General features: G+C 44.0%; 1 protein-coding gene and 1 pseudogene across 1 annotated transcript in view; both read right to left on the reverse strand.

Annotated features, from left to right (window-relative positions):
• The window catches only part of Nucb2 (nucleobindin 2), a 32,500-nt gene extending 12,870 nt beyond the window's left edge, over nt 1-19,630 (reverse strand). Inside the window, exons 1-2 of the mRNA XM_059268338.1 lie at nt 19,595-19,630; nt 13,877-14,040 (exon numbers count right to left, since the gene is read on the reverse strand). The gene's annotated coding sequence lies outside the window, so the exon portion shown is untranslated. The remainder of the gene's footprint in view (nt 1-13,876; nt 14,041-19,594) is intronic.
• On the reverse strand, nt 14,428-14,504 carry LOC131903255 (U4 spliceosomal RNA; annotated as a pseudogene).
• Nucleotides 19,631-26,742: the final 7,112 nt, after the last annotated feature.

Consider the following 26,742-nt stretch of genomic DNA (forward strand, 5'->3'; position numbering starts at 1 on the left):
CCTAAGAGGTTAAAAAAACCCTCTAGGAAATGAGGTGAAAATAGAGTATAATTTAAAAAATTGATGCTTATAATTAATCACCAAAGAAAATCAGGGGAGGGCTTGATGAATTGGCATGGGCCTATCATCCTAGTACTCTGGTGGCTGAAGCAGGAAGATTGTATGCTCCAGGCCAGCATGGGCCACTTGGTGAAACCCTGCCTCAAAACAAACAGCCTGGTGTGGTGGTGCATAGCTATAATCCCACCACTTAGGAGGTTAGGCTGGGAAGACCACTGTGGGTCTGAGACTAGCCTGAGCTACATGCTAAATTCCAGGCAAGCCGGGATACCACAGCCAAGATCCTATTCAAAAACCAAAAAGGAAGGAGGGGAGGGGAGGAGGCAGGAAGGAAATTGAGGGAGAAATGTTTTTCATTTCTAAACTAAAAGACAAAAAACAAAACTTTTACTTCTAAACTGCTCATATAAGAAAACATTTGAAAGTTAGACATGGTGGCTCACTCTTGTATCCCAGCACTTGGGAGGCTGAGGCAGGAGGATTGTCATGAGTTCAAGGGCAACCTGGGCTACATAGTTAAGTTCTAGGCCACTCTGGGTGCAGAGACCCTGTATCAAAAAGTAAACAATCGCCGGGCGGTGGTGGCGCACGCCTTGAATCCCAGCACTCGGGAGGCAGAGCCAGGCGGATCTCTGTGAGTTCGAGGCCAGCCTGGGCTACCAAGTGAGTTCCAGGAAAGGCGCAAAGCTACACAGAGAAACCCTGTCTCAAAAAAACAAAATAAATAAATAAATAAATAAATAAATAAATAAATAAATAAATAAAATAAACAATCGAAAGTAGACATTTAGACTAGGATGGGAATCAGGAATGAGGGGGGCATGAGAGGGTAAAAGCAGAAGGGGTTGGGGGATAAGACATTGCTTGTTTAATGTCAGGTCAAGAATCTACATTTAAACAATGTATTCATACACCTGTGACATAAAACCAGACAGGGATCTATTTGTGGGGGAGGAGAAAGGGGGACCAGGGAGAGAAGAAGATTGGTGGAAGGGGCTGTGGGGAGCAAACAGGAACAAAACACAACAATGCGTACTATGAAAATGTCATAATTAAACCCATTATTTATTTTGTACACTAACTAAAAATTTGAATGGAAAAAAGAAAGCAAGCTGGGCGGTGATGGCTCACACATTTAATCCCGGCACTCAGGAGGCAGGTGGATCTCTGAATTCGAGGCTAGTCTGGGCTCCAGAGTGAGTTCTAGTTCAGCCAGGGCTACATAAAGAAACCCTGTCTCAGGAGAGAAAGAAAAAGGGGGAGGGGAGGTTAATTACAAAATGCTCGATACAAGAGGCTACAGAGATTGCTGGTTAAGAGGGTAGGAGCACTTGCTGCTCTTCCATAGGACCTGAGCTCAGTCCCCAGCACCCACATCAGGTTGCTCACAACTGTATGTAACTCCAGTTCCAGAGAACCTTCTGGCTTCCACAGGCACCAAGAATGCATGTGGTGCACAAACACACACAAGGGCAAAACACCCATACAGGTAAAATCAAAAACAAATGAATCCTAAAATAAATAAATAAATAAAACGAAAAGCTGCAGAGACGGGCAGCAGTTGAGAGCACATGCACCTGCAGCTCCAGTTCCAGAGGATTTGGCGCCCTCTTCTGGTCTCTGTGAGCAGTTCATGCAAATATACAGATAAAATATAAAAACACAAACGTTGAAAACAAACAGTAACAATAAAAAATGGTGGAAAAACCAGCCAGGCTGGCAAGATAGCCCAGAGAATAAAGGCATTTCCTAGCAAGGCTGACAAACTGAGTTTGGTCCCTGGGACCCACACTGATGGAAGGAGAGAACTAACCACCGAAAGCTGTCCTCTGGCCCCCACGGGTATCCTGTGACACATAGGCACACTCAGAGAATGAACGAATGAATGGTTCTAAAAAAACAAACAAACAAAAAACAGCCAGGCAGTGGTGGTGTGTGCCTTTAACACTAGCACTCAGGAGGCAGAAGCAGATGGATTTCTGTGAGTTCCAGGCCATCCTGGTCTATAGCGAGAGTTCCAAGACAGCCAGGGCTACACAGAGAAACCTTGTCTCGAAACATATAAACAAACAAAAACAGCCAATAGCTGCTTTTAAATAAATAGGCCAATAAAATACCAAGTAGGCCAGGTGTGGTGGCACACCCCTGTAATCATAGAACTCAAGAAGCAGAGGCAGGAGGATTGCAGCAAGTTCATGGCCAGTCTAGTCTACATAGCCAAGTTCCAGCCAACCAGGGCTGTACAGAAGAGACTGTGTTTCAAAAAGACAATTAAAAAAACTCGTGTATCTATCAGGTAGGATGTTGGAGAGGTTTCTGTAGTGTAGTGATTATTATGTTCACTTCTCACAAGTAGGATGTCAGGGGTTAAAACAAAAAAAGCAAAAGGTTTCAAACATCCTGAATACTATAGTTTAAATTTTATTCCATTTTCATAATGATTCAGAGCTCTGGGTCTCCTGCAAGGATCAAAAATGATGAATATCTGACACTGCGTGCTTATATACATGAAGGCCTCCATTGGGGATCAGATCGAGAACAAAACTAAGAACATGCACAGCATGGAGAAGGCATACGGGAAACAGGAACAGTCCTCAGAAAGCCACAGAGCAGGGCTGAGACCTGAAGTGACCGACATGCAGGTGGCAGGCTACCTGTGAGTAACTCCTTGGTAGAAATGCAACTTCCCAGGGCTTGTGCTGGTATCGTAAATCAGAGACCTGGGAAGGGCCCCACAATCTCTCTTATCAAGTCCTGTAGCGAATTCTGAAGCAATATAAACCACTGCCATTCACCACACTGCCTTCATCTGCTCTACCGTTAGAATCCTTATCTCCAAGGTCGTTGGGGGGCTGGGGACGTAGCTGATCAATAGAGCACCTGCCTTATGCATAAGGCCCTGGATCTCATCCCCTGCACTAGGGCAGGTGGTAGTGTGCTGATCCAAATGTAATAGAAAATACCTAACAGTAGGGCAGAATCAAGTTTAGGTCTCTATTCTTTGTTTCCATTTTTGTATGTTGATGGGGCAGTGGTACACACACCCATGATTGTGTGCATGACGTGGCCAGAGACTTTAGAAGCTGTCCACCTTGTTTTCTGAGACAAGGTTTCTCATTGGGGCCCGGAGCTTGCTAGGCAGACTAAGCTGGCTGACTAGGGATCTACTTGTCTTCAGTGGCCCTGTGCTGGGATTACAAGCATTTGCCTCCAAACCTGGCTTTTTACCTACGTTCTGGGAGTCAAACCCAAATCCTCATTCTTGCATACCAAGCACTCTACCGACTAGGCTATGTCCGCACTGCCCCTCAGGTCTACACTCCAATACCAGCTGAAACTGGTCACAGCTACAGCTGTGTCAGCAGCACAAATCAGTCACTGGACTTTTTTAACTTGGGGGATTCCTCTAGGCCTCACTCCTCTCTCTTTATTGAGGCAAGGGTCACGTGGCTCAGGCTGATCTCAAACTTCTGTGTAGCTGAGGATAACCTTGAACTCTTAGTCCTCCTGCCTCTTACAGGCCTGGACCATCTCATCCACTTCAACCCCAGTACTTTAAGTTTCTGAATCCCACTGCCAAATTAGTGGGTAAAGTAGAGGTCTTTTCTGGCACCTAATCAGAAATGCCAATAAAAATTACTTGTGCTCAAAGCAATTGTATAAAATTACTAGGTTAAACAATTTATAAAAACCTTTCAATTAAAGCTCTATTTGAATAGGGCTTACAGAGCAAACCTAACATTATACTGGTAAAGCAAGAGGCTTAGGTACCAGTGCTCCTACACAAAAGCCAACAGCAAGAACAGCACAGGTCAAGTACCAAAGGAAGTTCGTATCTAGAGACAACTGAAAAAAGTGCTAAGTCCAAGAAAATGCCACCCTCTGGAATCAGAGGCTCTGCCCTAACCCCCGGCTTGCCTTGGGTGGACAGAAACGATGCTCAGGCTGAGACACTATGGGCCTGTGTTCATTCATTCTGGGTTCAGTTTTCGTTTCACATGGCTAAGACAACTCATCATCATGTGCCATTCAAAACCAAAGGCTATTTTGCTCTTTAGTAACTTTGAAAAGCCAGAGACTGAGATTTTAAGGAGAAATGTGTGGTTTTAAAAATCAAGTACGGGCGGTGGTGGCGCATGCCTTTAATCCCAGCACTCGGGAGGCAGAGCCAGGCGGATCTCTGTGAGTTCGAGGCCAGCCTGGGCTACCAAGTGAGTTCCAGGAAAGGCGCAAAGCTACACAGAGAAACCCTGTCTCAAAAAAAAAAAAAAAAAAAAAAAAAAATCAAGAGCAACAAGGACACACGTTCTGAGTCAATCCATGTAAAATGCCCCCAGTAGACAAATCCCTAGGGAACAGATTATCACCACTTGGGGGGGAGAGGAAAGCAGAAGTAAAGGCCACTGGGGGAAGGAGTTGTTTAGTGGGGAGGAAAATGTGTTAAATCAGATAGAGGGGACAGTTATACAACACCAGAGTGGACTCAACACCAGTCAGCTGAACACTAAATCAAGAGGGACTGTAGCACGACATGGGGACGGACACATGCTGTCATCCCAGCTTCCGGAGGCTAAAGCAGAAAGACTGTGAGCTTGAGGCCAGCCTGGACTACATAGTGAACTCCAGACCAGCCTGGACTACATAATGAGATGGGGGTGTGTGTGAATTACATGATATAAAATCATCTTTCAATTTTACAAAAAGGGATACTGCAAAAAGTTCAAGCTAAGTGTTTTTAATGCGAAGAAAAAGATACAATTTGTAACCCATGCTTGGCATCTGTACTAGCCATGCTTCGGAATTCTGCATTGTAAAAATCTTAGATTCTTAGCAATTTCACTTTTTGTTCTATCACTATCAGAAAAAAACATCATCTGCTTTCTTTATAACTGCCTTGATAATTCTGTCCATTTTTATTTAAGCATGAGGTTACACACATTTAAGATTTTCTAGCCCTTTCCGGGTCTTAACTTTACTATTTGAGTGACTCTGTGTCTCAACTCACCTGAGGCCAATTTTATTTGAAACCAGCACTGCTAAACCGTTGTGTTCCTGCGAGTGTGCTAATACACAAGTGAGTGTGTGTATATACACATCCACTGTTGTATAACTGACAACCGCTGCCTTCTTTCCTTTTGTGTTTATTTATTTATCGTGTGTGTGTGTGTGCACACGTGCCACGGTGAACATGTGAAGAAGGTCACAGGACAACTTTTAGGAGTCGGTCCTCTCCTTCCATTATTCGAGTACAATCTCAGCCTTTTCTTTTTAAATTTTCTTTTAGATTCATTTGTTTTATTGTATATGAGTGTTTTTGCCTGCATGTGTATCTATGCACCACATTCACGTAGTGCCTGAGGAGCTCAGTAGAGGGGGGTTGGATCCCCTGGAACTGGAGTTACAGGCAGTTGTGAGCTACCATGTGGGTTCTGGGAACCAAATCTGGGTCCTCTAAAAGAGCAACAAGCATCTTTTTATTATTATTATTATTATTATTATTATTATTATTATTATTTTACCCTTCCCTACAACAAGTGTTCTTAACCACTGAGCCATCTCTCCAGCCCCATCTGCCTTCTAATACAAATATTTCCTGTTTAAATTTACTCAGATTACTGATTCTGCACATAATCAACTTGATACATGATTCTTTATCCTAATAACTTATAAATCAAGGATTGTCTTTCAGTTAATTGAGAAAAAAAAAACTGATTGGCCAGGTGGTAACAACAACACAGGCTTTACTACCCAAACGTTATAAACTTTATTAGTTTTTCTTACTGTCATAACCTCAGACTTTTCACATTATTGTTATGTCTTGCTGGTCTACTCAGTGGTACATGCCTGTGACCACAGCACTCAGAAGGCTGAGGCAGACGGACTGCAGAGTTTGAGGCCACCCTGGGCTACAAAGGGCTGCAGACATAGTTCCATGGTGGAGTGCTTGCCTAGCATGCACAGAGCCCTAAACTCAATCTCCAGACCTTCAAGGAAAAAAAAGGGTTATAGTTTGGCATTCAAGTGTTCTTCTGTAAGCAGAGGAAATGAAGCAGCTGGGTGAGGCTAACACTGCCATAAGAGGAACAACCTGACCTTCTCATTTATGGACACTAACTGCCTTACCAGACTTTGGACAGGAAGCTACTACACAAAGCCGTATTACTCTACATTGTGAGACACAAGGGAACTCCCTATGAGCAGCCACAGAGCAGTTGAGGGCAGCAGAAACTGACTACAGGTCCTAAGTATTTTCCCAAGTACTGGGCTGATGTGACCGATGTGCCCATCACGAAAGCAAATGTCAAACTGTCAGTAATGTCCTAACACTGAACAGACGTTTCATAACTTCTCGAAACATGTAATGTAAGAAAAGAATGGCTGAGAGTACAACTCAGTGGCATGGTGCTTATCTAGCATGTGTCAGGACTTGATCCCAGCACCACAGGATGAGGGGCAAAGCTGATTTCAGTCAATGGGAACCACTTTCAAACTTCTGATGCTCTCTCACATGCCTCAAAATAACAACACTAAAAGTGAGAAAGAGACTGGCGTAAGAGAATGGGCTTTTGCTCTTTTGAAACAAGATCTATGAGCTATGTAGCTCAGGCTGGCATCAAACTCATCGTGACCTTCCTACCTCAGCCTCCGAAATGTTGAGATTACAGATATGCACCAGTGTACATAATGAGAGTAGGTTTTTGATTTATTGAAATGTTTGTTTGTTTGTTTGTTTGTTTGTTTTTAGATAAGCTGGCCTAGGTAACCAAGGATGGCTTTGAACTTCTGACCCTCTGGCCTCTACCTCCTGGAGTGCTGAGATTATGGATGTACACTGACACGCTCAGTTTATACAGTGGTGGGGATGGACCCCAAGGCTTTGTGCACACTCGGCAGGCACTCTGCAGACTGAGCCACTTCCCACCCACCGCCTTTGGCTCCTGCAGACTTGTTTATTGGAATGCTCATTTCATCAGGCCATACAAGATATTTCGGCAATGACTGTGAAGATGTCCACAGTGCAAGACTCTCTTCGAGAACTGAATCCAGTGGGTCCACAAGCTGGGATGAACCCAGGGCTTCTTGTATCCAAGTAGGCACTCTACCAACTAAACTGCATCTCCAGTGCATGAATGGGTGTTTAGAGCACTCCACTGAAGGACTATCAGAAAAAGAGCTGGCCAAACTGCTGATACTTTACATCTGAAACCACAAGGCAGCTTCCCAAAGATGTGACAGTGTGCTCTTGTGGGGGTGGCAGCGACACAGTGAAGGAAGAGTGGCTAAATCTGAGTTGACACTGAAGAGCCTGGCTTAACCTGCTGAGCATGTTAGCTTAGCTCCAGAACCATTCTGCTATCATGTGAACGAGCAGTTAAGGAACAAGAAGCCTGGAAAAGAACACAGATTGGTGGTGTTCCTCCACAGCTGACAGCTGTCAGTGCTTTCGGTTAACAAACCATGTAAAGAGTTTAGGAACGAACACAGCTGAAAGCTGTCTGCCAGCTTATGGTAACACCAGGAACGCTCCAGCACCAAAGCTTGTGAAATTCAAGTTACAGGATTAGAAGAAACTCCCAGGCAATGGGGCCTGACAAGAAAACACAGGACTGCAGAGATGGTGCAGCAGTAAAGAGCACTGGCTGCTTTTCCAGAGGACCCAGGTTCAATGCCCAGCACCCAAACAGTGATTCACAATTGTCTGTAACTCCAGTCCCAGGGATCTGACACCCTCTCTGGCCTCTTTGGGCATCGCATGCATGTGATACACAGACATGCAAGCTAAACACTAACATATAAAATAAAAATAAGTCTTTTTATAAATGCTGCACAAAAGATATGTGTCTAAATTAATCTTTAAAAGCTCTTTCTGTAAGTAGAACTGTGCATGATACAGCATGTATGGCTGCCTCAGTTTCCATTGGCAGTGTTTTGTTTTTTTTTCTCTACATGCCATACAGTTATGTGCCCTATCAGTGAAACACAGGAATCCCAAGTGTGGAATCTACCATATTCTTTAGGACTTTCTATTTACCTTGCCTTTTAATATTCACTGCCTCTCGTTTCCTATTTCATGTGGAGTTCAGAGATAAGCTGCAGAACTCAGTTCTCTTTCCACCACCTGGGTCGATGAATGGAACTCAGGTCATGAGGCTCAGCAGCAGGGCCTTTACCTGCTGAGCCATCTCAACAGTCCTCTTGCTTGCTTCTTCTTGATCAATGAAAACCATTCTAGCCAGGCAGTGATGGTGCATGCCTTTTATCCCAGCACTCACGAGGCAGAGGCAGGAGGATCTCTGTGATTTTGAGGCCAGCCTAGCCTACAGAGTAAGTTCCACGACAGCCAGGACACAAAGAAACCCTATCTTGAAAAAACAAAACAACAACAACAAAAAAGAGAGAAAGAAAGAAAGAAAGAAAAAAAAGAAAGAAAGAAAGAAAGACTTTTAACATAGTCCCCTCCATTAGAGTCTATTCTTTTCATGTTCGTTCTAGATGTAATTAGAAAAATTAACTTAAACATTGCTTGAGTCCTTAATAAAGACTCAATAAATGTCGACTGTTGCTGTAACGGAAGAAATGGAAAGTGTTCACATACATTAGGTGGAAAAAGAAATGACAAAAAAAATCTCTTTAAACATCAACACAATGTCAAAAGTGACAGATCTATTTACAGACTTCCATCAACTGGGAAATGTACATATGTTGCACAGGAGAGCCGAGGAAGGAGAGGGGTAACTTAGTCTCCTTCCCTGACCAGGTCAGTAGGAGTGGCCATCTTTCCTTTATCATTCCTCTCCTTCCAATACCGTGTGCCAACTGCTGACCAGCAGATGGAGCCAAACTTTACAGGCTGACAATAAACTCTCAAAGGGCAAAATAACATGAAATCTATTCAAGTCACTGTACAGCCCAGGCTGGCCTCATTCAAAGCCTATCCTTCCCAATGCTGAGATCACAGGCAGGAGCTACCAAGTCTACTATGTCGTAGTATGATGTGATTTTTTTTTCAGCCTGCCTTGAACTTATTATACAGTCAAGGGTGACCTTAATCTCCTGATCTTCCTGCCTCCATCTCCTGGGTGTTAGGACTACAGGCGTGCACCTCCATATCCAGTTAATGAGGTGCTGGCCATTGAACCCAGGGCTTGGTGCATGCCAGGCAAGCACTTGACAAATGAGTACATCCCCAGCCCCGTGATAAGACAACATGAAAAGCACGTGTCCTGGAGGAATCGGAGCCTTCCCCTATGTATCCAGTAATCCAAAACAAGCCTCCCAAGTTCCAAGTCCAGAAAAAACAAGTCAAAGCTGTGACTCACACACAGAGCCAGATTTCTTAGCTGTGAAATCACTCAAGTAGTCAAGGAGTAAAAACTGTGTAAGTGTGTGTGTGTGTGTGTGTGTGTGTGTGTGTGTGTGTGTGTAAGAGAGAGAGAGAGAGAGAGAGAGAGAGAGAGAGAGAGAGAGAGAGAGAGAGAGAGAGAGAGAGAGGGAGAATATTATATGATGGTGTGTGTTTACATGCAGGGCAGAGGGGCTGGGGCTTACAGGTACATAGGGATCATGCCCAGCTCTCTGCTTGAGTTCTGGGGATTTGAACTCAGATCCTCAAGCTTGTACACCAAGCCTTCTTACCCACTGAGTCATCTTCTTAGCCCTGCCCCTGCCTTTGTGAATCTTTTTTCTTCCTCTCTTTATTTTTTCTTTTATTTTTTTTCCCTCCCTTGATCCTCCCTTTTGCTCTTCTTTTTAAGGCTGAAGGGTGTTTTCTTAGAGAGGGGAAAGTTACTTTAAAAACAATACACAGAAGAGTCATTTTTCTGTTAATGAAAAAAAACTGATAAATTTTATTTGTTATTTAGTTTTATATATGTGGGTGTTTTGCCTGCATGTATGTCTATGCACCGTGTGTATGTAGTGCACACAGAGACCAGAAGACGGTGTCAGATCCCCTGGGACTGGAGTTACAGCTGGTTGTCAGACACCATGTGGGTGGTGGGACTCGAACCCAGGTCCACTGGAAGAACAGCCAGTGCTCTTAACTGCTGAGCCATCTCTCCAGCCCTGAAAAAAAGAATTTTTTTTTAACTAAGCTGAGCCCAGCATGTAGGAGGCTAAGACATGAGGGACGGTAGCAAGTGTAAGGCTAGGCTGGACTACGGAGTAAGACTGTGTCAAACCACCAAAGCAAAACAAAAGCTGAGATATTAAAGTGGTATCCAGGGGTAGACATATTTAATCTGATGACTCAAATGTCAAATGCCTTTTAAACCCAACGAGAAGCTCAGAAGACAGTGCAGACGGCAGTGAACTCGCTTAGAGTTCCAGGGATGCTAAAACTAGGCGTGGTGGTTCCGGCCTGTAATCCCAGCACTAGAGAGGTAGTTGTTGAAGGATCAGAAGTTCAAGGTCATTTTCAGTTCCACAGTGAATTCAAGGCCAGTCGGAAGTTGTGCACCACCCTACCTGGCTATGGCCAAGTATTAAGAGGAAAACTATGCTGGGCGGGTGGTGGCGCACGCCTTTAATCCCAGCACTCAAGAGGCAGAGGCAGGTAGATCTCTATGAGTTCGAGGCCAGCCTGGTCTACAGAGTGAGATCCAGGACAGCCAGGGATATACAGAGAGAAACCCTGTCTCGAGAAACAAGAAAGAATAAAAAAAAAAAAAAAAAAAAGAGGAAAAGTACAAAAGCTTGTGAAAATGTAAATACACCTCATAAAATCCTAATCTCTCTTTATCTCCTGCCCATAAAAACTAAACTACTGATGGACTCTAGATTCTTCCTCACTTAAAATTCCATTCCCTGAATTGCTGTTTCATTTTCTCAAGGTTGTTAATTTCAATTCACTTTCTTACACCAAAATGATGACAACTGAACCTTGTATCCCAGGCTACCCTCCAACTCTTGCTCCTGCAGCCACTACCTACCTCCAAAGTTCTAGGACTACAGCCATGCCCCACAATACCTGGTCATCTGAACCAAATGACAAAATATGGTGTCTGTAAATGTTTACAAGGAAAATCTAGAAAGAAAATATTGGCATGCCTTGAAGTTGGGTCTATGTAGCTCTGTATAGGGAATCTGAGGAGCATGTGTGAGGCCCCAATTTCAACTCCTAATAGTGCCCCCAAAAAATGGTATACTTAAATTATGCAAGAAACAGTAGAGAAAGAAAATTTCATTGACAGGTAAGGGCTAAGTGTCTTTAAACAATCAACTCCTTTCAACTAGCAAGGCAGACAAACCGGTGTCCTGTGTGACCATCCCAAATGCAAAGAATACACCAAGAAGGGACACACTTATCAACACAGTCACTTTCGATGACAGGTCTAGTGTCTTGCTTACATAACTGCTTGCAGTTAGCTAGATGGCAGCTCATCTCTACACAACCATCAGTTGCACAACACATATCCACTGAACATGTATGGGTGGTTGTTTTTAAATAACCAGAACAAACCTCCAAACAAGAGAGAGGTGCCTTTGTAATGAATCATGGAATGAAAGAGAAACAGAGCCAACCACCAGGGCACAGGCCTGTAATCACAACTCCAGAGGCAGGCTAGTTCAACAGCCTGGTTGTGTTTTGAGTTCCAGACCAGCCAGGACTATATAGCAAGATCCTGTCTCATAAAAACACAAAGAATTAGAAGAAACAAACAACCCAAGAAAGTAACAGAAATGTAATATAGCAAACAGACTATTGTAGCACGAATCTTAAATGGTCTTATTAATAAGGTCAAACCTGGGGCAGGTATTGGGGTGACTGCTGGAAAATCAGAGAAGCAGAACAAGCCCCAGCCACCTCACCTTGCCAATTCCTCAGCTGATCCTGCTTCCTCAGACTGGATGCCTCTCAGCTGAACTGTGTTGCTCCAAAGCCTAAAAGCTTAACCAGGCCAAAAGCTTCTAGTTTCTGGTCCTAACGCCTTATATATCTTTCTGCTTTCTGCCTCACTCCCTGGGATTAAAGAAAGGCTCAGCCGGGCGGTGGTGGTGCACGCCTTTAATCCCGGGGGGGGGGGGGGGGGGGGGGGGGGGCAGAGCCAGGAGGATCTCTGTGAGTTCGAGGCCAGCCTGGGCTACCAAGTGAGTTCCAGGAAAGGCGCAAAGCTACACAGAGAAACCCTGTCTCAAAAAACCAAAAAAAAAACAAAAGAAAGGCTCACTTTCTGGGATTAAAGGCGTGTGTCACCATGCCTGGCTGTTTCCAATGTGGCCTTGAACTCACAGAGATCCAGAGGGATTTCTGCCTCTGGAATGCTAGGATTAAAGGCGTGTGCTACCACTGCCTATCCTCTATGTTTAATATTGTGGCTGTTCTCTTCTCTGACCCCATATCAGTTTATTAGTGGGCACACTATTTTGGGGAACACGATACCACCACAGACTATTTCTTTCTCTGGGTAGTGGTCAGGCTGGAGGTCTGTTCCCATCACTGAAGCCACATAAGTCACTGCCAATGCCTCAAGCTCAGAAGTGAGAGGAGGAAGCTCCACCTGTGGCAGAGGCTTCTGCTTCTCTGCTGATATCCCAATCATTCCTTCCTTCTCAGTAGCACAAACCCCATTTTATTGAGGGTAGTCATATATCTAGTATGCTTCCTTGAAGCCTGAGCTTTGGTTCAGCGAGTCTTCAGAGAGACAGAATGCATTTTTCTCTGTCTTTACTTTGCTGCCTGGAACCCCATTGTGACAGTGGAGGTCTGGCAGCCATCTTTGATTTTGAGAACTATGGGAACCTTAGGGGCAACAGACCAAGAACTAGAGGTTAGGTCTCTCAGACTACTTTATGAAGCCACTCTGCCTATCCTGAACTATGACTTCAAGAATTACTTTAGGAGCTGGAGAGAGAGTTCAGCCCTAAGAGTACTGGCTGCTCTTCCAGAGAACCTAAGTTCAACTCCCAGCATCCATATGGCTGTAACTCCAGTTCCAGGGGATTTGACACCCTCCTCTGGTCTCTGAGGGCACCAGACACACACGTGGTGCACAGACATGAATGCAGGCAAAACACACATACTCATACAATAAAAAAAAATTGAAATTGAAAAACAGGATTATTTTATGGACTAGAGAGATGGCTCAGTTCTTAAGAGCACACACAACTCTTGAGCCAGGTTCCATTCTCAGCACCTATGTTGGGGGTTCACAATCATCGCAACTGCTGCTCCATGGGGATCAGATTCCTCTGGCCTCAGAGAGCACTGATGGGAGCACACATAAGAGTACACACACACAGTACATTCATTCATTCATTCATTCATTAAATCTTAAAAAAAAATAATTACTTTAAGCCAGATGTGGTGCTGAATGCTTATGATCCCATCCCACAGGAGGCTATGACAGGAGAATTGCTGTCAGCTCAAGGACAGCCTGGACAACATAGTGAGACTCTGTCTTTACTTCCTCTCCCCCGCCCCCCACCTCAATAAAGACAATTATTTTAAATGAGAAAATAAAGCCACCACTGTATATAGGTTGTTTTGTTTTAGTGTTGGTTGGGGGGGGGTTGCTTTTGTTTTTTATTTTTATTTATTTATTTTTGGTTTTTTCAAGACAGGGTTTCTCTGTGTAGCCCTGGCTGTCCTGGAACTCGCTCTGTAGACCAGACTAGCCTTGAACTCACAGAGATCAGCCTGCCTCTGCCTCCCAGTGCTGGGATTAAAGGTATGCATCACCACCATCACCACCAACGCCACCACCGCCACCAGGGTTCTATTATGTCTGTTTTATGGTTTTCTTCCCTGTGTTTTATTACTGTTAATGGTGACAGTTGTTTTTGTTTGTCACGGAAGGCTTCACTGAACACTTACCTTCAGACAGGCTAGAGGTTTTATCTCTTTTTTTTTTCTTTTTTTCACAGATGAGGCCACTGAGATCTCAAGTGGTAAGATGATCTACACGATATTAAGTTTGTGGAGAACAGGTCTTGGTTCCTGGCCCAATTTTTTTCCCTTCGAAAACTGACTCTTGGATTCTAAATGGAGAGAGGGAGATTAAATATAATAATGAATTATAAATGTATCCTTATTTAATGGGAATAGTTTGCAAGAATGTATGCTATTATATACACAGTATACAATTAATAGGAAGGAAAAGTATCAAATTAGCAGGGCCTGATGGTGCACACCTTTAATCCCAGCACTGGAGCAGAGGCAGGAGAATCTCTGTGAGTTTGAGGCCAGCCTGGTCTACATAGAGAGTTACAGGATAGCCAGGGCTATGAAGAGAGATCCTTGAAAAATGGAAAAAAAAAAAAAAAAAGGAAGAAAGAGAGACTGGAAGGGGAAGGAAGGGAGGGAGGAAGGGAGGGAGGGAGGGAGGGGGAAGGAGGGAGGGAGGGAAAAAGAGAGAGTGGTATCACTTTTTTTTTTTCTTAATTAGCAATAATCGCGCCTCGGATAAACCTCATTGGCTACGATACTGCCACTGTGCAAAGCTAGGTATCACATTTTTATGACCTGTCAGTTTACTGGTAAAACAAGCATTCAAAGGCCAGAACAAACAGATCCTGTTTACAATAACTGAATTGCACCACAGTGGACAGAACTCAGGGTAAGAGCATTTGTTTTTCTCAGCAAAGACAGACTGACATACACTGTGGTGGTCTGAATGAGAATGGCTACCATAGGTTCATATATTTAAATGCTTTGGGAGTGGTACATTTGAAAGGATTAGGAGGTGTGGCCTTGTTGGAGGAGGTGTGTCACTGGGGGTGGGCTCTGAGGTTTCAAAATCCCAAGCCAGGCCCAGTGGCTCTCTCTTGCTGCTGCCTGTGGATCCAGATGTAGAACTCTCAGCTCATTCTCTAGCACCATGTCTGCCTGCACGTGACCATGCTCTCTATCATGATGATAACGAACTAAACCTCTGGAAATGTAAGCCAGGCCCAATTAAATGTTTTCCTTTTTATAAGAGTCGCCATGGTCATGGTGTCTCTTGACTGAAATAGAACACGGACTAAGGCATAGGGCAACATTTTATTTTGTTTTTTGGATTTTTTTTTAATGTATTTGTTTTTATTCTATGTGTATGTGTGAGTTCCTGAGTGTAGGTATGCATGTGCACCACCTGCATTCCGGGTGGTCCTGGAGACCAGAATTGGAGTTATAGGTGATTGGGAGCCATGATGAGGACAAAATCCAAGTCCCCTGCAAGAGCCCCGGGTATTCTTCATCTCAAGCCATCTCTCCAGCCCCAAGGACAACTTGTTCTGTAACATCCTTAGCTGGGAAGCCAGGTATGGTGCTACACACCTTTTGATCCAGCATGAGGGAGAAATCAGGAGGACCAGGGCTGTCTTTAGCTATACAGCGAGTCTGAGGCTAGTCTGGGCAAAATGAGACTGTCTCAAAAAAATAATTAATTAATTAACAATTTTTTTACTTCTATTGATTCTTTCAGGTTTTTACATAATACATCCTGTTCCCGTCCATCTCCCCCAAACCCCAAATCTGCCCTTCACTCTCTTGCAACCTCGCCCCCCCAAAACAAGATTTAAAAGAAAAACTAAAAAACCAAACCAGACAAACAAAACAAACCATAGCAAAACAAGAAAGAAGGAGGGGGAGGGAAGGAGAAGAATTTCATCATGGAAGGATTAACAAATTTTTAACTTAAATATTCCTTTATCCTTACTATTACCTCAAACCAATTAAGTTGGAGATGGTAAGATGGCTTAGTGGGTAAAGGCACTCACCACTAAGCTTGACACGTCTGAGACCCAGAACCCAAATGGTATAAGAAGAGAACTGACTTCTGAAAGCTGTCCTCTGACCTTCCACACACATGCCGTGGTGCACACACACAAAAATAAATATTAAAAACGTTTTAACTAACTTGATCCCAGTTTGTCACAGATGTGTTATTGTTATTATATTATTATATTTTATGTGTTTGTACCTACTTATCTGTATGTGCACCATGTGCATGCAGGTGCCTGGTCAGAGCCTAACCATAAAACTAAATTAAGGGTTGGAGAGATGGTTCAGAGGTTAAGAACACTGATTGTTCTTCCAGAGGTCCTGAGTTCAATTCCCAGCACCCACATGATGGCTCAGAGCCATCTATAATGAGATCTGGTTCCCTCTCCTGGCATGCAGGCATACATGGAGGTAGAATGTTGTATACATAACAAATAAATAAATCTCTAAAAAAGAAAAAAAGCCATGTGCAAAAAAAAAAACAAAAAAAAACTGAATTAAGCTGGACATGATGGCTACTACCTGTAATCCGAGAATCCAGGAGGGCAAGGAAGGAGGACTGCCTTAAGTTTGAAGCCAACCTAGACTACATAGTGAGTTCCAGGACAGCCTGGGCTACATAAAACTTGTCTTTAAAATTTAAATAAAATTTATCTTATTAAATTTTATTAATAAAATATAAATTATTTTCAGCACATTTTAATTTTTTAAATTTTTATTCATGTGTGTGTGAGACGTGTGTGAGTGTGCCTGGTGTGTTAGTGTGCCTGGAGAGGCCAGAAAAGGGTGTCAGATCTCCTGGACTGAAGTTACAAGTGGCTGTGAACTTCTGGACATGGGTCCTGGGAACCCGATACAATCCTCTGGAAAGGTGAGCACTCTCAACTGCTGAACCAGCTATCTGGCGCACATAATATCATTTTTAAGAATTTTTTTAATTTTTATTTATATATTTATTTCACGTATGTGGACATAAGCTCCATGACATTCAAATAGAAGTCAGAGAACAACCTGGAGAAGTTGCCTCTCTTCTTCAACTTCGACATGGTTATGGGGATTGAACTCAGACCATCAGGCTTGGCAGCAAGCACTTTTACCCTCAGATACATCTTGCCAGACCTTCAATATATTTAAAAAACTGGCACTTGATCCTTCCAGCTCCCAAATACTCAAAGAGATATTTTGCAGACACCAACCACTAAAAGGGTCCTTAGGAAATAGGACACAATTTTAACATATATTATTCTACCATTTGGCTGCAGAGACACACAAAACATATCCTAAAACAAAGACACTAGAATTAATGCCCATAATTAATGACTACTGATTTGAAAACTGTCCTAAATGCCTTCTTGTGATTTCATTTCAATTTGTATTTAGTGAACACAAACCAACTTGGCAAACAGAATGCTGAAAGCTGGGCTTGGTGTACGCATCTGTAACCTGAGCACTCAGGAGACTGAGACTGCAGGATTTCGGTAAGACTTAGCCAGGCCAACCTGGGCTACATATGGGGTCTGAGTCTATTCTATCCTTTTTTTTTTTTTTTTTTTCTTCCGAGACAGGGTTTCTTTGCGTAGCTTTACGCCTTTCCTGAAACTCACTTGGTAGCCCAGGCTGGCCTTGAACTCACAGAGATCCGCCTAGCTCTGCCTCCCGAGTGCTGGGATTAAAGGCGTGGGCCACCACCGCCCGGTTTCTATCTTAAACATACAAACAAAACAAAAAGTATACTGAAAGAATATACAAATTGTGTGAGTGGTTGGAGAGATGGCGGTTGGTGAAATAAGGGTTAAGGAGATGGCTGTCAGTAAACTGCCACGTAAGCACAGGACCTGAGTTTGGATCCCAAGCGCCCACACAAAAAGCCAGTCAGACTGCATGCCTATAATCTCATCCCTAGGGAGGAAGAAACAGGAGGATCCCTGGGGCTCCTTTTCTGGCCAAATAGGTGAGTTCCAGGTCTCAAAACACAATGTGGAAAATGATAGAGGAACTGGAGTAGACCTCTGGCCTACACACACACACACACACACACACACACACACACACACACACACACACACACACATACACACACACAGAGTATATGAAAAGAACAGCAAGCACCTTGGGAGAACAGAGAAAAGGAAACACAGCAGAGACTCCACCATGGGGCAGTGGTAAAACCAGAAGAGCCTAAGAACAGCATCTGGAAACCCACAAGGAGGCAGAGAGAAGTTCTTAAAATGTATTAATGGATGTTTGTGTCCTCCTTCTACCACATGGGTCACAGGGATCACTCAGAAGGACATCAGGCTTGCTTGCAAGAGATGTTATCCACTGAGCCATCGAGATGGCTCTCAGAAACGAACTGTTGACCCACACCAGACATCCCAGATGTTGGAGAGTTTCTGTGTTCACTTAACAACTAAAGTGATACTATTTGAGATTTCATTCGTAATTCTAAATTTCCATGATTTTAATGTTCTACACTCTTAATTGTGTTAACCAAGAAACATGTGTTGGAATATTCATTCATTATTTGTTGAATTTGCTTGAGTTTTATAAAACTATAACACAGTTTAAATGAGGAAAATTCCTGATGTAATTTCTAAGAAGGAAAGATAAATAATCTGCGTATTAATAGAGTCCAGTTACTTATCAAAAACAGCCAGGGAAGACCTTAAGAAGCAATTTAAATAGCTAAAGGCTATGTGATCCAAATGCCTGATAAAATCCTGTCAGCTCTTGAGTTTAGGGCAATTATCTTTAGGGCAATCATCTCAACATTTTAAGCTTTCCTATAGGGAAATCCCACAATCAAACATAACTCGTTATAACAAATATTTTCATTTAAGCCGCGTGTGTGTGTGTGTGTGTGTGTGTGTATGTGTGTGTGTGTGTGTGTGTGTGTGTGTGTGTGTGTATGCTGTGTGGTGTGTGTGACTGCTGCCCATGCTAGTGTCAGTTTCCTAAGCTCAGTGCTCAAAAGATCCTCCTGCCTCAGGCTCCCCTAAGAGCTGGGATGTGAGTCACAGCTTCCTGCCTTTTGTTAAAATCAGGGTGTTTTCTTTGGGGGGGGGTAGTATTTATATTATTCATCCACAGATTTAACAGAGCCTTAAATAAGAAACTTAGATAATAGCACTCAGCATTCAATTTGTGTAAACGGTATAAATCATCAGAACCAGGGTTCCTGTTCATTTTCGTTCTCTCCCCCTCCACCCCTTTCTGATTTTGCAAAATAATTGCCATGTAAGACTGCTGCCTGTATCAACCACAGAAACCACATCAGCCCACCGAGTTAACATTCAGCAGGTGCAACAAGAAAGTAATACCTTCCTCTTTCCCTAAATCGAAAGGGCTCCTCTTTCGCCTAATTTGTTACTTTGGGGCAAACGATACTACAGCTGGCACGAACTTTCTCCTTGGTGGCAGAAGATGCTGGCTTCCAATACCCCAGGGAAGAGCTGTGCTCCTGGGCCTAGCTTTGCTCCGCGGCGCTGGTGGCACTGGAGCATCTGTACTGAATTGATAGGTCCAAAGTCCCCACCAGTGGGCATCCCCCTCGCCTACGGACCCCGCCCCAGTCTGGGTCCAGCACCTATACCACCTGCTTGTGCCACCGACCCGAAGAAAACTCAGGTGCCCTGCAGCGAGAGGAGCGGTGGTGAGGACCCGGCGACTAGGGCTACAGCTAGGAGACCCTCCCCAGCCCTGCCCGCCCACAACTCGGCCCTCTGAGCCCACAGCCAAGGCAGGGCAAGCGAGGACCTGCGTCCTCTCTCCCAGGAGCCACCCAGCCTCCCCACGGCCGGGATTTGCACCCAACTCCGCGCCACTGACCTTCTCTGCAGGGTCTCCGCGCGCGAGGCTAAGCCGAATGATGCCCGCCTCGCACACACCGGTCTTTCCCAGCCCACGGCCCTTCGCCGTGCTCTAGTCCACAGCCTACTGCGCGCCCGCCTCCTGGTTGCCATGGTGACTGCCTCCGCCCCCCGACAGGCGCTAATTGGTCCGGCTCCGGATCGCGGAGGACGCCTATTGGTGAGTTGGTCCAGAGAAGCGCCTACGCGAAGGAGCTTCGGGAAGACCTAGCCAAGAGGGACGTGGCGCTCTCCGACGCCGATGAGGAGGCCGCGCCTCTTCCTTCGCTGGCTGTCCTGAACTAGCTTGTGGAGCAGGACTTAGGCGGTGAGGTGCTGCCCAGGGATCTCCCACAAAGTCTTAGGGATAGCCAGGCTCTTGGTCCCAGGCCTGTGCCTGCAGCGCCCAGACTGGTGAAGAAAAAAGTGGCAGGCCTCTTGCGGGTCCAGAGCCTCTTTCTTGGAGGGACTCAGAATGGTATTTAACCGTACCCCACCCTCGTTATCTTGGGCCTTGAGTCATTGTGGCTTAAATGTATCCATCTCATTTTTATCTTATGCACATCTTCAGATACAGCTTTCTCTACTGTCTGCCCCGCGGAGCGGAGACATCTTCATCTCATTTTAACCATGGGGCTCCTAGATGTATGGGGTTGGAGGGTTAGAAAAGCCTTTAGAATCTTGGGGCTGGTTTTGACGCTTGAGTGCCAGTTAATCACACCTTACTGATCTTTAATTTTTTCATCTAAAAAAAAAAATGTTCCTAGGTTGTGTATTACTGGTCTCCTTACTGCAACGAAAAACTAACAAAAGCAATTAAAGAAAGAAGAGTTTATTTTGGCTCACAGTTTACGAGTGTGCTTCAGTACGGCAACAGAACCAGCTGGTCACAAGGCATCCCAGTCAGGAAGCAGAGAGAGAAATGCTGAAGCTTAGCTCTCTGTCTCTGTGTGTGTGTGTGTGTGTGTGTGTGTGTGTGTGTGTGTGTGTGTGTTTGCCTCTGTCTCTCTCTCTGTCTCTCTCTCTCCCCCTCCCTCCCTGTGTGTGTGTCTGTCTCTCTGTCTGTCTCTGTCTTTCTCTCTAATGTAGTAGATGACCCTGCTATCTACAGTTGGTTGAATCTACAAGTATAGAACCCACAGATACAGAGGAAGGCAAACTGCACTGTGAACAAGATGCAACATAGGTCAATGGCAGCAAGCACCATTAGGGACCAGACTTCCTCTCTTACAACACTCAACTTGCCTCTAACCCATCATTTGGGGCAAGGTATGAAAGCACTGTGCATCCATTTCCTTGTGTGTAAAATGGGGACAGTAACACATGCACACACCACCCACTTACAGCATAGTCAATCAATAGAGAAGTGGCTGGCACATGGAAAGTAGTAACTGCCGTTCTTAGGCTGGTAACTGAACTAAGACTAAACTCAGCTCTAGATTTTAACTCTTAAACACCTCTCATCCATGTACTTAGACTAATATCCCAAAGTTAAGCTCCTCTTGTGTTTTAGGGGGACACTTGTCCATTTTTTGGTTTTTGGCTCTGCCTCCACTGAAGGGTTAATAGCAGAGACATATGCTATAAGGAAATGAACAGGTTCAACATAATGACACTTGAAACGAAAAAAAACAAAATCCTAGACTGTAAACACATTGAAGGCAGGAACTGCCTTGAACATTTTTATAAACTATTATCTAGCACAAGGACAAATACTATCTGAACCAGGCACAAAAACTGGGTGTAGCTGTTCTAAGAGCAGAACTGGTGGTGCTATGTCTGGATGATTCATAGAAATCCAATGGAGATCAGCAAAACCTGGCAAGCGAGAAGATGAGGTTCACCCAGTGATGTAATAAAAGGAAGAAGATAATGGAGTGTGGCGACTGAGGTGGTGACACTTTTCTAGGGTGAAGGCAAGAAGACAAGAAAAACAGGATGAACAGTGGCCATGAGGATCAAAGCCTGGAGTGGTGGCTCATGTCTTGAATCCAAGCACTTGGGAGACGGAGGCAGAAGAATCAATGTTAAGTTTGAGGCCAGCCTGGGCAAGAGTGTGAGACCCTGTCTCAAACTCTTACACTAAACAATGCTAAATACAAGCCAAGAAGAGCCGTTCTTACAGTGAAAATGGATAAAGAGAAATAATAGCGGTAGAGAACTTCCCGGGTATGCTCAAGGCCCTGGTTCAATCTTCAGCACTGAAAGAAAGAAAGAAGAGGGGGAGGGAGAATCCTGAATGCATCCTATTATCTGAGGAATTTAAGAAGAACTATTGCTTCTTAAATCGAGATGACTCAGAGGATAACCTCAGTTCCATCTCCAGGGCCTACATGGTGGAAGCAGAGAATTGAGTTGTCCTATGACCTCCATCTACATGTTCACTGTGGCATGTGCTACTCCCCACCCCGATTCCCAGACACACACACACACACACACACACACACACACAATGTAGTTTTTAAGAAGAGAAATAAAGGCCGGGCGGTGGTGGCGCATGCCTTTAATCCCAGCACTCGGGAGGCAGAGACAGGTGGATCTCTGTGAGTTCGAGGCCAGCCTGGGCTACCAAGTGAGTTCCAGGAAAGGCGCAAAGCTACACAGAGAAACCCTGTCTCAAAAAAACAAAACAAAAAGAGAGAGAGAGAGAGAGAGAGAGAGAGAGAGAGAGAGAGAGAGAGAGAGAGAGAGAGAAATAAATGTTACTTAATAAGTAAAACCTAAAACTTAGGTTTCCGCTGGGATGGTGAATTTCCTGATAGGGAGAAGAATGGAAGAACACAGCACAAGTTGGAATCCATTCCCAACCCTGCCTCAAATGCTTGGCATTTGTGCCTGGTCTTGAGTTTCTTATCTGACTCTAAGCCTGGTGTGTGTTCTGGCAGAGTAACCAATCAGTCCATCAGGTAACAGTAAGTCAACCTCTGAATGGAGAGGTAACATGAGCAAGAAGCCAATGTACCTGGATTAAAGGGTGGGGAAGGACTCGGTTTCTTTAAGGGACTGGACCCTGGGAGTTTGACCATGCTTTGTTTGTTTTATTTTTTTCTTTTTGTTTCTGTTACTCTTATTTGGGAGGGGGTCACAAGGGTGGGGGACTGATTTGGGAAGACTTGGAAGTGTGATTGGGTACATGATGTGAAATTCCTAAATAATCAATAATCAATAAAAATATTATGTTGAGGGAAAAAAAAAAGCTCAAGGTTGCTTCCTGCCTTGAGCAGTCCACCCCATTGTCTTTGGAACGTGCCCTTACTTAGCATTATTAACTAAACCCAACTCCATTCCTATTAGCTAATGTCACCCAGCAAGCTTCCAAGCAGTAGCGGTTCATGCTGCAGAGATAGTGAAGAGTAAATCAGAGGGTGCCTGGCACACCGTGCTACAGTGATGTGTTAAAAGATATTTCTGCACTTGTAACCTGAGGGTCATATGAGGTACTGGAGAAGGTACTGGATAGATTTTATCCTCTCTGCTCACACACCCTCTGCTTGTTACCTAGGAAACCCTGGCTGTTTATTGCCTTCATGGGATATCGCTCAACTTGATCTAGGCAATTTGATTCTTTGATTTCCAAGGAAACCTGGCTCAGCTAAGAAACTCAAAATGAATTTGTTAGAGGGCAGGCGAGAAGAAGAGGAAAACATCTGAGCAAACTGGCAGCTATGAGCCCTGCCCCATAGGGTAGTTCTTGGTTCCTCAGGAGAGAGGGTGACCGAAGGAGCGTCTAGGTGGTTGGTTTTGTTTCTGATGTGTGCGTGCATGTGTAATATTTATGTACATATATTGTATATATTCTAATGTTTTGTGACAGGTTCTCTCTCTGTAGCTCTGGATGCTATGGAATTCCATATGTAGACCAAACTGGCCTTGAACTAGTGGCAAACCTCCTGCCTCTGTCTCCTGACTGCTGAGATTACAGGCATGTGCCACCATGTCCCACCTATTCTGTGTTTTTTTGGTTTTTGGTTTTTTGGAGTTTTTGTTGTTGTTGTTTGTTTGTTTGTTTGTTTGGGTTTGGGTTTACAGTGTTTCTCTGTTTAACAGCCCTGGCTTTATATACCAGATTGGCCTTGAACTCAGAGATCCACCTGCTTCTACCTATCCAAGTGCTAGGATTAAAGGTGTACATCACCACACCCAGCCTATTCTGACTTTTTTTTTTTTTGAGACAGGGTTTCTCTGTGTAGCTTTGGAGCCTGTCCTGGAACTCACTCTGTAGACCAGGCTGGCCTCAAACTCACAGAGATCCACCTGCCTCTGCCTCCTGAGTGCTGGGATTAAAGGCGTGCGCCACCACCGCCCTTATTCTGACTTTTTAATAACACAGTATGCCCCCTCTGTATTCTTCTTCCAGGATTCAACATGACATCAAATGATTAGTTTGTTACAAAGGCAAGCTCTTTGTGTTCAGAAGATGGACGAAGAAGGTAAAGACTACTTATTACTCCAGACACATTAAGTACTCAGAAACTAAAAAACTCAGCAGCAAACTATGGGAGCCAAGACTTACAAATTGTATTAAAGTCTAGTTCACAGATCAGCAACCTGTGACTATGGGACTAAATCACCCCACCGCCTGCTTTTGTAGATAATTTTGTTGGCATACAGCCATATTCAATAGCTATACATATTGTATACGCAGTATCTTTACATAGTATTTTTACATAGTGTCTCTGGTTACCATTGTATTGAAATGGCAGATCTGAGTAGATACTAAAAAAAAAACCTTTCAGTTCTTAAGACACAAGTTATGAGCCAGGTGCAGTAGCATACCCCTACCTGTAATCTCAACTGTTCAGGAGGCTGAGGCAGGAGGACTGCAAGTTTGAGACCTGCTTGGTCTTAAGCAAAATGATCTTAAGATAAAATGTAAAAACACTGGGGATATATTTTAGTTGGAGTGTGCTTTCCTAGCATGTTCAGCATCCAGGGTCATAAAACAAGAAAATTATTACCACTTGACCTTTTACAGATAAAAATGAGTCAATCAAGGTCTAAGTAATTCATGCAGAATCCTATTTTCAGTATCCTTGTGCAATAAGAAAAAGCTTCACCTTCAAGTCCTCTAATCCATTACTTCTCAGTCTTTCATGTATATACAAACCTCTTGATGTATTTAAAATTATTACTATTATTGTGATTTTGTGTGTGTGTGTGTGTGTGTGTGTGTGTGTGTATACATGCATGATGTGAGTAGACAGTCAGAGGACAACTTTTGGAAGCTGTTCTCTCCTTCCATTTTAACAGCTCCAGGGATTGAATTTAGAGAAACAAGCACCTTTGCCCACAGAGCCTTCTCACTGGCCCTGAAGGTCTTGATAAAACACAACTTTTGATTAAGTAGGTCTATGAGGAAACAGGAGATTCTGTTTCTGATTAGCTAGTTCCTGAAAAAAACAAAAACAAAAACAAAACAAAACTTGATTCCTTTATGTTGTTGTTCCCTTCTTTATTTATTATTATTCTTCTATTCATTTGAGACAGGATTCCTGTATTCCAGGTTGGCTAAAAAAATTGCTCAGTTCTGACCCTCCTGCATCCACCTCCATACTGAGTGCTAGAATTACAGACACACACCACCACACCCAGCTCCCTTCAGATTTTACTATCAGTAGTATCCTGTCATTTCTTCCCTCATAACCTAGTTTAATGTCTGTGATTGATCTATGAAATCTCTCCCACACAAGCATCCTCTCCCTTGCCTTGATTTCCCTCTGGCACTCTCATCTGATAAAATCTCAGCCTTAGGTAAAGCCGAAGTGCTCCCTATCTGTGCTGTGGGAGAAAAGTCACCAGGTCTGTGTCTCTAAAGTCATAGTCACACTGCCCAGCAACCTTCCAGCATCTGTCTCCATCCTCCTCCTCCCACACTCTCCATGACCATCCCACATCTTTGGACCTCTTGCCCTCCCCTCCCACTCGTTTTTTTAGGGGTAACCTGAATCACCTTTGTTGAGAACATCCTTATGTCACTTTGGTCACTCTACTGTTTTTGTTGGGGTGAGGGATTGTTATGCTAGAATGGAACTCGGAGGCTCACACGTTGGGCAAGTGCTCTAAGACTGAGCTTCATCACCCAACCCAAGTCACTCATTATTTTTGTTTATATTGTTTTTCTTTATTTAGGATAATGGGGGTATCAGGACCATGTGTAGCCCAGGTTAGCCTCCATATAGCCAAGGATGACAGTGAACTCCTGATCCTCCTGCTTCCAATTTTCCAGTGCTGATATCAGAAGTGTACACTACACTCCTAATGACATCATGCGTCTTGACCCCAAAAGTAGAAAGCACAGAAGTCAGGGACTGAGCAGGAGAAGCAGCAAAGAGCCTTTCCTGAAAAAGTTTTCCATCTCTTTCACAGTGGCCCTGCAAATCATTCTCTTCACTTCAGGGTATCCTGGGATAGCCAGTGTCCCACAGAGGGGAAGGCAATAGTCATGACTGGCTTGTGCCAATCAGGATTACTCCCTTTCTACATTGCTACCTCCAAACCAAATTTGGGTTCCATTAACAAGGAAGAACAGAGTGGAGTAGTTGGTTAGGCAATAGCACTGTGCTCGCCCTATCTCAGTATCAATCTGCAGAGCCTCGTGACTCTTGAATCCTTTTATCTTTCTGCACATGTGTAACCCAAAAAGCAGTCCCTTTGCTCATACTGACACTTTGTTCCCCTCTGCCTAGTGGCTCCATTCCTTCCTTTGGCTATTCCTCTCCTTTCCTGTAATCCCTCTCTGCCTGTAGAGTCACCACCTGGGCCTGTGAATATGGTACCAGGGTATCTCCCATCTTTAAAAATCCCTTTCTATTAGGTAAAGAAATATAATTTTTTTAAAAAAAGAGTAACATATTAAGTATAGAATTCAGTGACTTTAGCACAAAATTCTTTCAACTTTTCTTTCTTTTTTTTGAGGGGTGGGGGGTTCGAGACAGGGTTTCTCTGTGTAGCTTTGCGCCTTCCCTGGATCTCGCTCTGTAGACCAGGCTGGCCTCGAACTCACAGAGATCTGCCTGCCTCTGCCTCCTGAGTGCTGGGATTAAAGGCGTGTGCCATCACCGCCCGGCTTCTTTCAACTTTTCTATATGCTTAAAACTTTCATAATGTAACATTGGCAAGAAAAAAAAT

This window comes from Peromyscus eremicus, chromosome 1 (genome assembly GCF_949786415.1).
Source record: "Peromyscus eremicus chromosome 1, PerEre_H2_v1, whole genome shotgun sequence".
NCBI lineage: Eukaryota > Metazoa > Chordata > Mammalia > Rodentia > Cricetidae > Peromyscus > Peromyscus eremicus.